Raw genomic sequence first — 12383 nt, forward strand, 5'->3', positions numbered from 1 at the left:
ACAGCAGCCACAGTGATTTTACAAAATTGCAGATCTAATTGTTAGGATTAAACCCATCTCCTGCCTTATTCTTCTTTTGGCTCTCCTTGCTCTATACTTATGATTGACTTTCTCTAATTCCTCAAACACATCCTCTCATTTCTGGATCCTTGCACCTGCTCATCATTTGACTTATTATAGGTTAATCTTCCATCCCCCACAAACCCCATCCCCCTCTGCTGGCTAACTTCTTCAAGTCTCAAATAAAATAGAGAATCTTCCGTGAGGTCTTTTCTACCCAGAGACTCATTAACACCCATTCCTGCATGCCTCTTAAGAGACATAATCACTTCAGTTACTAATTGAAATATTCTTTTCCTACTTTCTGCCTATTGCCTTCTCCTTACCATAAATGTTCAGACCATAATGCATAGGCTGTTGTTTACTGCAGGTGGTTGCTATTGAAATATACTCAGAACATAGGCTGCAAATTCTCAGATTCTGTGCTTAAAACTCAATGGTGCATAACGATTTTAGAAAAAAACTTTTTCCCCTTCTTACTCCTTTTAAGCCAGATAAACCCCTTCCAAAACATGTCCTTGTATAGTCTTCCCCAACTGAACTGATGAAAAATCTATTCTTCCAATTGTTTAGGCCCAAAAGCTCACAGCCATCTTTGACTCCTCTCTTTCTTTAGCTGCCCACATCTAGTTCTTAGCAAATCCCATCAACTCTATCTTTAAAATATATCCATATTCCAACATTTATTACTTCTACTGGCATTCTAGTCCAAGTCACCATATGTGCTTGCTAAAATATTATAATTTTTTTTCTGTAATGGTTTTTCTTCTTCTATCCTGGACTCACCTTTCCCTATTAGTCTTTTCTCCCCAAACCACCCAAAGTGACCTAAAAAAATAAATCAAATGTCACACCTCTGCTCAAAATTATTTAATCAACTTCCCATCTTACTCTAAATAAAATTCAAAACCTTACAATGACCTACATGGCCTTACATGATCTGGCCTCTTGTTACCTTTGTGACTTCATTCTCTGCCCCCTCACTCCACCTCTCTTCAGTCAGTCACAGTGGCCTCCTTGCTTAGAACACTCAAAGCACACTATACCTAAGGACCTTTGTACTCATTGTACTCTTCCTGGAATACTGTTCCTCCAAATAGCCTCATGGCTCATGATATCACTTAATTCAGGTCTTAAATGCCATCTTATCAAAGTAGTCTTCTCATCACTGAAGAAGGAAATGAAAGAAGAGCTAAATAAATAAAGAGCTATTCTGTGTTCATAGATTGGAAAATTCAATATTGTTGAGATGTTAATTCTCTCCAAATTTATCTACAGGATTAATGTAATTCCTGTAATTAATGTAATGTAATAATATTCCATTGTAGATATATACCACATTTTCTTTATCCATTCATCCACTGAAGAACATTTAGATTGATTCTATATATTGGCTATTGTGAATAATGTTGCAGTGAACATGAGAGTGCAAATATCACTTTGAAATTCTGTTTTAATTCTTCTCTATATAAACTCATGTCATTGCAACTAGACAGTATTATGCTAAGTGAAATAAGTCAGAGAAAGACAAATACCATATGATTTCACTTATATGTAGAACTTAAGAAACAAAACAAACGATCATAAGGGGAAGAAGAGAGAGAGGAAAGCCAGGAAACAGGCTCTTAACTATAGAGAACAACCAATGGTTATCAGAAGGGCAGTGGGTAGGGGGAGGGGTGAAATAGATGATGGGGATTAAGCAGTGCACTTGTCATGAGGAGCGCTGGGTGCTGTGTGGAAGTGTTGAATCACTAAATTTTATACCTGAAACTCATATTACACTGTATGTTAACTAACTGGAATCTAAATAAACACTTTAAAAATTTTTGAAAATCAAATCAATAACCTAATTTTACATGTAAGGAACTAGAAAAAAATTGGAAAAAATTATTTTACATAAATACTCAAAAGTGGGATTGGTGGATCATATGGTAGTTCTATTTTTAACTTTTTGAGGCACCTCCACACTATTTTCTATAATGGCTGCACCATTTTACATTTGCTTCAACAGTGCACCGGGTCCCAATTTCTCCATATCCCCACATTATTTTATTTTTGTTTTGTTTTTTATAATAACCATCCCAACAGGTGAAGTGATATCTCATTGTGATTCTGACCTGCATTTCCCTGATGTTGAGCATCTTTTCACATGTTGGCCATTTGTATGTCTTCTTTGGAGAATGTCTGTTCAAATCCTTTGCCCATTTTAAAAAAAATGTTTATTTTGAGAGAGTGTGTGCATGTACTCAACGCTAGTGGGGGAGGGGCAGAGAGAGGAGAAAGAATCCAGAGCACGTTCCACACGGTCAGTGTGGAGGTGAATGTGGGGCTCGAACTCACAAACCATGAGATCATGACCTGAGCCGAAACCAAGAGCTGGACTCTCAACCAACTGAGCCACCTAGAAGCCCCAACTAGTTTGTTTTTATTATTGATTAATAAAACACCCAAACTCATTGTAGTGCTGCTACAAATATGTACCCTATAAACCCAGAAATTCTGATAAGTTCTATTTTGCATGATTTCCACCTAAACAGAAAAAATATACAGTTCCTTTTTTAACAGTATACACATTATTGAGTTTTTTGCCAACAAGAGAGAACTTTTGTTTTGACTAAGTATTGAGGAGACTCAAATTCCCTACTAATAATTTTATTTGTCTGATGATTAGAGAAAGGTTTCATTGATAGTTTCCAACTCTGTATGTTTCATATCTTGGTTCTCCTCATCCAGTCACACACTTTTAGAACTGGCCACTGTAGGACACATTTTATTTCATGATACGTCCTCTGGACATGTAACTTTGTGTCACATGGTAGATAAAGTACTATAGTAGACAGGAGAAGTATTCTAGAAGCCCATTCCTACATTAAAACAGCTAAATAACTTTATACGAAAGTGGATGCATACCACCTATATATATCCTACCAAACCCAGACCATATATTTCTCACTCAATTTCTCCATACAAGAATTCTCGAAGTATTTTCTGCCATTCAAATGTCATCTGATACAAGGGGACGCATGATGATGGAAAAATTGAGGTGGAAAGAGACAACATTCTTCACCAATTACAGCTAAAACATCTTCTACAAATTTTATTTTTGGGGCTTTTTTGTTTTTTATTTTTAAGAGAGAGAGAGAGAGAGAGAGAGAAAGAGAGAGAGAGAGTTCACCAGTGAGGGAGGGGCAGAGAGAGAGCAAGAGAGACAGAGGATCTGAAGCAAGCTCTGCACTGAGAGTGCAGAGCCTGATGTGGGGCTGGAACGCAAGAACTGCGAGACATGACCTGAGCCTAAACCAAGAGTCAGATACTCAACCAACTGAGCCACCAGGTGCCCCTCTTCTACAAATTTTATAAAATTTATAAAGTATATAAAGCAGAGAAACATATTTCTAGGGCCTCTCTTGGAGCCTTAGAAAAAGTTCATACAAATGAAGGGCATGAAGCTAAAGTTTCATGAACTTCATAACTCAGGTCTATAAGAGTGGAGGATTTTGTTTTTGTTCAGAGCTGTATTCTCAGTAACTAGAATCAAAGCCATATTGTAGGCATACAATAAACATATGTTAAAAGAGTGGAAGGAAAGAAGAAAGAAAGGGAGGAAAGGAGGGACAGGAATGAAAGGAAGGAGGGGAGGGAGGGGAAAAGGAGAAAGCAGAAGTGGAGTAGTTCATTGCATAATTTCATTACAGAAACATGTGGTTTCCCCATACTTGGCAGAAAATAACTCATTAGAGTTATTTCTGTTGGAAGGAAAATGCATTGGGACAAACAAGGTAGTCTAGAATCTTAAACTCCACATTTAAGATGACATGTCAATACAAGGAGGTTATCCGGACTCAGAAATATCTGGACTCAGGAATGGGTAGAACTATGAGATGGCCCAGGACAGAAAGGTTCTGGATGGAAACTTGGGTAGAGTCAAAAGAGGAAGCTGAAGTTAACTTTTTAGGTTTACATACATATGTCCATCCAAGCAGGCATCTCTAAAAAAATGTTGGGGTACTGCAGTCTTCTCTTGATGACTCTGGAAAAGCCAATGCTGTTGATAAGTCACATAGCTGTGTGTCCACATTGTCTCCTCAATTCTACTTAGGGTTAATGAATATTAACTGACTAGTAGCCTCTGACCAGTCTGACCAGCATGGCCACTATGTAGTTTGAATATAGATATATTTCTATAAATGCTGGTAAAAAGTAACTTCCCTAGTTTCTCTGAGACTTGACCTACTGCCATGGTCACCTTAGTCTCTCCTCTGGAATCCCCCAGACCTCCCCACAAATCAGCAACCAAAGGAATAAGTCTAGGAGTGACATCCTGCTTCAGCCATAAGTTTCATTGGCCAATGCCTGTACTGTGCTCATCATTAAATATTTTGCATAAAATCCCTGGTTCTACTAAACAATCAACATGCTGCATGGGAGAAATCATGACTTTGGAGGAGGCAGAGTCTTGCCCTCCCAGTGCCTTGTGGGTTAGATAAGAATAGAGCAACACAACCTTATTGCTTGGATTGATTGTTCTCCCTAGAGTTGAGTTTTCCCAGGGTGGGGCATTGAACAGGTAGCCAGTTTCCCCATAAAACTACATCAGGGCATAAGTCAAGTCTATTCTAGTCACTGTTAGATTTCCAGCAACTAGTACAGTGACGGCACATAGTAAGTACTCAATAAACTTTTTTTTTTTAATTATTATTAGAAGATGAAGAGTAAAAAAGAAAGTAGAATCTAAAAGGTCTAGATCTAAAAAGATTATCTAAAATCTTGGGGAAAAAAATCACTGAAGGTTTTCCCTGGTATTCAAGGTGGGTAATCTGAGACTTGACAGATTGAAGGTCTTGCCCAAATAACCATGAGTTATTAACAGAACGGATTGTAGAGACCTGGCCTCTTGCATCTCCATCCAATGCTCTTTTCACTACACTGAGCTGTCTCTCTTATATCCAAGGAATCAGCTGTTTCCACTTTGGATTTCTCATAGCATGGAGAAATTCAGACCTGATCAGTACTGCCACCCACATGGGAACTGGAAGATTTAAGTAAACTCCAGAATTACATGAGGAAGTAATCTCATACTACAGCTGCAGCTGATTCTGCTTTCCTCCTATTCTTGGAACTGGTGGGCAGAGTGAAGTCATGATTTTGAGCAGAGTGGGAGAATTTGGAACAGCCACCATGAATTTGTGAAGAGAAGTCAACGGGAGTTTAAAAGATTTCTGAGAGCTGAGAGAATGAGGTTGATATTCATTAGGATGACTGTGTGTGGACCAACTCAGCAAGGTGGTTGAATTTTCTTACCAATCTTGGCAGCAATTAAGAATTATCCAGCCCAAATGTCAATAGTTCTGAGTTTGAGAAATCCTGTCCTGGAAACATTTTAAGTGTATAATGGCCACAGGTGGCTAGCAGTTACTATATTGAACAGCACAAATATAGAACATTTCCATCAGTATAGAACATTGTACTGGACAGCTCTCACCCAGAAGATTTTCAAGATCCTTTTTATCTCTGAAGTCTCAAGCAAATTGGAACAGAGCAAGATAGTAAGGATGATGATGGGGAAAAAAAACACCAAAAGAATGAACACAATGGTCTTTAGGGGCATCAGTTATAAGTCATTGTCACTAAAGATGGATAATTCATACCTGACACCGAGAGCCCATATTTTGATTGCAGTTCACACAAAAGTATAGTATTGGGATCAAATTAACTATTGATTAAATTTTAACTAAGTATGTTGACAAACTAAATGCCACTTGGGAATCTACATTGTGGCTACTTGTCCGACTAGTTCTTTGTCTCTTTCTTGTTGTCCTCCCACGGCTATGGCTATAAAGGCAGTGCCCTACCTCTTTTCTGGGCAGAGAACATACATAATGAAGGTTTTCTTTAGAGTGAAGGAGGCAGTAAATGGGATTTACATTTAACAATATCCCCTCAGCTTTAAAAATGATTGGTTTTGATTCTCCCTTGGGGAACTGAAACAAAACACTTTCCTGCTCACACTGCACCTGGGTCTAATCCTGGGCACCTGACTCCTGGAGTAAAATGAGATGTGTCCGTATCTTTATATATCCAAAAGGCTTCCAGGCAGAAGAAGAAATGCTTTTCAAAAGTATCCAATATTAGAAATAAGAAAGGTGATTATTGGATATTCTTTTAGTGGAATACTGGGAATTGTCAGATGGATTCTCAATGTATTAATTAATTCTTAAAAGGGTATGCACCCTAGATTGGCTTTCTAATAGAAAAGCGGTCTTGTGGAAAATCAATTGCGAAGCAAATGATTCTTGTGTATAGCACAGATAAATTTTAAATGTTGAGATGTAATTGATTTCCCTCCAGTAGAAAAGATAACCCTAAAGCTTTAAATTTATTGCCCTGTAAGATATTAACCAGTTTTACATTTATTAGCATATTCACTTTAACATTCTTTCGGCTAACTTGACTACATAAATCTGTCTTCACATTTTCCTTTGAACTGGTTTTAACATCTTATTCTTTACTCATTAATGAATGGGTTGAAAAAAATCCTTGGCATATGTTCATTTTATATTTGTAGGAGAGTCATGCCTTTTAACTTTTTGAAATTATACCTAAAAGAAATCTAACTTAGTCAAGTAATCCTGGATCAAGTGGGTTCAGTGGAAGCCACAGATTTTTAACTTACCATAATGAATACCCTGCTAACAGTGTGTGCTCAATATCTTCCAAATGATTCTCAAGTTGACTCATAACCCAGCTCTGTGCCCTGGGAGGTTGATTTCCATGGATTTCATCAGTGGGCTCTCTTCACCCAGGGTTGGGACTAGATGAGGCAAGAGAGGCACCTAGGGCACCACATTTAAGGAGGCACTCACTCTCAGTGCTGATGCTGCATTTGCATGGCCCTGACAGGAAGTATCTCCTTGTATGTTGAGCACTAGGCACCTTGCTCTAGTCACTCCACTCCAGTCTCAGCCCTGTCTTAATGGCAGACTTTTGATTGACTTTAGACAATGGGAAGGGCTATAGGCACAAAAGAGGGCAAAAGGAAAGTGAGGTCCCAGGGTATTTATTATTACCCTGGCTTCCTCCCTGGGATGTTACCATGGGCTAGTATCACATGCTTCTCTCTCTGTCTGCTTTCCTCTATCCCCTCACCCCTTCCTTTCAGCCTGTAGACCTAGGGTGGTTACTAGCTCTGGAGCTCTGCATTATCCCTTGTAGTTTCCTTACACTGAGCTGATACCTTGGTAAGCAGCCCCTTATTAAGTTCTCCTCAAATTATCCAGTTTGTGGATAATTTTGACCATGAGATTCCTGTCAAGTCCCTGGGTGATACACAATTAGCAAGACCTGAAAATGGCATGGGCTATTTTGAGAGGAATGGCTTTTTTGTCTGCTAGAGGTGTTCAAGCCAATGCTAGTCAGTGAACACCAAAGCCATGAAGGAGTTCTCTGCTCTGGAGGAAGGCATAATTATGTGACTCTGGTTTTCTAAATAGGGAGACTGCACAGTCTCTCACGCACACAAAAGCTATAGTCTGTGTGTGTGTTTGTGTGTGTGTGTGTGTGTGTGTGTGTGTGTGTGTGTGTGTGTGGTGTTTGTAGGAGTCATGGGGATAGAGACAGAAAAGAGAAAGTAAAACAGGAGAAGTTTATTGCCTTACTAACAAATATGTAGTCAAGGGAGATTTGTTGGTGATACCTGGAAGGAACATCGTGGTTAGTAACAGAGAATAGTGGAGTTAAGGGAGAGATTTTGTACTGTCAAAATTAGCAGAATTTTAGGTCTGCTCTTTTAAGATGTGAGTACCCGGCTATGGACTCCTGGTAAGAGTATATATATCTTGTGTTATCAGGTAGAGATTTAAATTGGGCAAGCTAAGTCTCTGTTACTCTATGTAACAGAAGGAAAAGTTTCCAAATGTGGTGCTTACAGTATGGCCAAGATGGGACAATGCCATCTCAGATTTAAAGCACAATATATATTCTCCAAGAAGGCATTCCTTGTTGGTAGATAGCCCAATGCTACATTTCCAGTCACCATGCTGGAACAAGCAGGAGCCTCAGTTCAGTCCAGACTGGTATTTCAGAAGCTGTGGTTGACATGGAAATACATGAGCCCCAGGGTATTATACTCTGAGTTCCAGGAAAGTGTGGCTGAGGAAGAAAGGGGAGATTGATGGCTTGAAAACAGTTTCAATTGCCCTGCCAGTTCTCTCCTTGCCACTCCATCTACATCCACACTCAAAGTTATGTGATGGAATCAATATCCTTGACAACAGAACTTTCAGGAAAGTACACTGGAAAATATATGTTGGAATTGGAGGGGACTAAAAAATAACTCCCATCTTCCTCACTGGAGTTTGAATTTGAAAGCAACAGAGAGATAAATGCAGCAGGCAGATTGATAGCAGTCATAACACAATTTGAGCCATTTGGAGAAAATTGCTTAGGTTTGAGTGCTAAGTGGACTTGTTTAGGACTGTTTTCTCCCTCCCTGCTTCCAAGTGTGGGATTGCCTACCCAATGGAACATTTTAGTCTGCAGAACAGACACACTGCATTTATTGCTGTGTCCTCTGAATTGGGGCAAAGAGGGAAGAAAAGAATAAATTCCTTAGTGCTTATCATCTTTTAATAGATTAATCTTACCCAGTCAAGAAACATGGGCTAATTGCTGCCGCCCCTAATGAGGCATCTCGCTTCTCAACGGGGAAAAGTGAGTAATGGATGGGCCAGAAGACCATAGGCATTACCATAGAGAAGTTCCTACCTCCACAGGGAAACATGAGGAGCAGGGAAATAAGTATTCTTCCCTAACTTTACCTTACCTGTTGAACTTAGTCATTCAGTTTATGGTCAGTCAGGGATGTGGAGAGGAGATTTGCAGTTATCAGGGCAATTCTTCTTACCTTTATGAGATTTCATCTTTTTGAATTCTCCTAGGAATGCTGGTCAACTATGTGAATTTTGCATCCAGAAGACTCTAAAATATACATCAGCCATTATATATATATTTTTTAAATGTTCATTTATTTTTGACAGAGAGAGACAGAGCATGAGCGGGGGAGGGGCAGAGAGAGAGAGAGAGAGAGAGAGAGAGAGAGACAGAATCTGAAACAGGCTCCAGGCTCTGAGCTGTCAGCACAAAGCCTGACATGGGGCTCGAACTCACAGACCACAAGATCATGACCTGAGCCGAAGTTGGACACTCAACCGACTGAGTCACCCAGGTGCCCCCCATCAATCATTACATTAATTAACTCCAAGCCCATGATGTATCAAAATAAAAATTTCATTTCCTGTTTTATTTCCATTCTCACATCATGGCCAGGCCATTGCCCAGCATGATTCATCAGAGGTTCTGTTATGAGATTAACATACTCCATTAATAAAATGCTAACAACACAGAAATGCCCAATTCTGAATTTAAACCCCCTCCCATTATAAAATTTCTTGTGAGAAATTCAAAGATTAAAGTCAAAAATCACAGTGTGTCAGAAGGTAGAAGAGGGTCAGTACTGTGTACTCTGCAGACTTAGATGTCACTTTAATACCAGGTGTCTCCGTGGCTGAGCTGGTTAAACATCTGACTCTGGATCTCAGCTTGGGTCTTGATCTCAGGGTCTTGAGTTCAAGCCTCATGTTGGGCTCTGCACTGGGCATGAAGCCTACTTAAAAACAAAAACAACTCCCCCCACCCCCCACCAAAACTGGTAAAACGAATTTGGGGAGCCTGGGTGGCTCAGTCAGTTAGGCAACTGACTCTCGATTTTGGCTTAGGTCATGATCTCATGGTTCATGGGATTGAGCCCCATGACAGGCTCTGTTTTGTAAGTGCCAGAGACTTCTGGGGATTTTCTCTCTCTCCCCCCCCCCCTCTCTCTCTGCCCCTCCCCTTCTTGCTCTTTCTCTCTCAAAATAAATAAACTTTAAAAACATTTTTTTAAAAAGTCACTTTAATACCAAAAAACAAAGCAAGCCACTCCATACCATTTATATAGAGTTTTGTTCAGGATACTTTATTGACAGGGGCAATCAGGTTAGTGAACAGATGATCCAAGTGGTACTACACAGCTATTCTCCACTCCATATTTGCTTCCTGCTCTCCACATCTTAACCCCTAGCTTTTATGGAGCAAGGAACATGGTGGTGAGGTCACAGGGTAGTTATCTAAAGTGGTGCCATCTGTGTGCCAGAGGGGAGAACAAGATGGAGGGACAAAGATGAAGTCAGTATTGTCAGATTCCTACATTGCGTTAGTCTGTTCTTGTTGTGGAAATAACCCCATTATTTTAGTGACTTACAACATCAAAATATTATTTCTTGATCATGTTACATGAAAGTCATGGGTGGGCTGATGCTCTTCTGGGCTTTGCTCAGCTGGTCTGAGATCTAAATTTTTTCTTATATGGGCATCCAGGCTCAAAGAATGGCCACTATCTGAGGCATGCTGTTGTGATGGTGGAAGACAGGAGCAAAGTTAAATCATGCTAGTCATCTGTACTCACATTTTATTTGTTAAAGTAAGTAACATGACCGAGCCCAAGTCAATGGAGTAGGGAAATACACTCCAATTATGCAGAAGCATAGCAAAATCATGGAGGAAGTAAGTAACTGTGAACAAATCGGAAGTGTTGTAAATAACAGTGCTCAAAACTTTTGCCTTTATGAAGTCTCCAACCTCAACTTCTAATCCATCCTTCTTACCTTCTCTTCTGCCACATCTTTCTGATTTCTGCATTCTTCTGCTTTTAAGGGATCGTGATTACATTGGGCCCACTGATAACTCAAAATATTCTCCATATTTTAAGGTCAGCTGGTTAGTAACCTTAAATCCTTATGTAAAGTCCTTTCACAGCATCATCTAAACTAGTGTTTGATTGAATAATGAGAGGTCTGAGTCTTGGGATGACAACTTTGGAATTCTGCCTACCACACTGGCTTCAATAATAAAGGAAAATGACTTGCGAATTCAATCTGGTTTTGGTGAATGTCACTGTTTTCTGGGAAACTGGTCTATTCCAAATATCCATTCCTTGGGGTCAGTTTTGATCATGTCCTTTTTGATAGAGGAGATCATCCACTTTTTCTTGGATTTTTCAAATTTGTTGGCTTGCATGTAATATTATGATTCTTTTCCTCTTTTCTATATCTATGGTTGTTTCTTTTATCATTCATATTCCTTTTTTCTCCTTTCCCTTAAGTCCTTTAATACCAAAAAACAAAGTGAGGCACTCCATTCCATTTACACAGAGTTTTATTTAGGGTAATTTATACAGGGGAAATCAGGCTAGTGAATAGACGTTCCAGGTGGTACTACACACCTATTCTCCGCTCCATATTCTCCACCCATTCTCTGCATCTTAACCCCCAGCTTTCATGTATATTTTAAATAAACACACAAAACAACTATTGCTTTTATTTATCCTTTTATACTACATTTTTATTTCTACTTAAATATTTGTAGTGTTTCTCTGTGTTAATTTCCTATTCATAATTTCTTGTGTATTATTTTATGCTTTTTCTATTTTCCTGAGATGAGAACCTTGGGATCCTTTTTACTAAATCCTTTCCAAGAAGAAAGAGAACTAGGAGCGGGTGGAAGAGGGAGAAAAATGAAAACTTTACATTTTCTTTTGAACTAGTTTTTGCTGTTATGCCACAGGCTTTGGAATGAAATGGTTTCCTTTTCATTTTCTACCTTATAATTTGAGTTTTGGCCTCTTCATCCCTTATTTTCAAATAGTAAATAAATTTAGAATTTTCCTTATGCTTATTCTTAATTTTATTGGATTTTTTAAATCCCTATATTTATTTTTAAAAACATTGGGTATTTCTTGGGGTGCCTGGGTGGCTCAGTTGGTTAAGCATCTGACTTCAGCTCAGGTCATGATCTTGAGGTTCGTGGGTTTAAGCCCCATGTCGGGCTCTGTGCTGACAGCTCGGAGCCCAGAGCCTATTTCAGATTCTGTGTCTTTTTCTCTCTGTCATTGCCCCTCCCCCACTCATGCTCGCTCGCTCTCTCTCTCGCTCTCTCTCAAAAATAAACATTAAAAAAGTTTTAAAAAATATTGGGTATTTCTGCATAGTCCACAATACAATCAATTTTCTAAGAACAAAACCCAAAATTTATTTTCTCTGTTGCAGAGAAACTGAGGTCCATATCCATTACATCAACTTTATTAATTAGATTGTATAATTACTCTGCATCCATATTTTTGGGGTTTTGTTTTATTTTGTTTTACTTGTTTAACTCTGAAACAGATGAACTGAGGTCTTCCACTATAATTTTATTTTTATTACATTCTCCTGGGAATTCCAGTAGTT

This window comes from Panthera tigris, chromosome C1 (genome assembly GCF_018350195.1).
Source record: "Panthera tigris isolate Pti1 chromosome C1, P.tigris_Pti1_mat1.1, whole genome shotgun sequence".
Classification (NCBI taxonomy): Eukaryota; Metazoa; Chordata; class Mammalia; order Carnivora; family Felidae; genus Panthera; species Panthera tigris.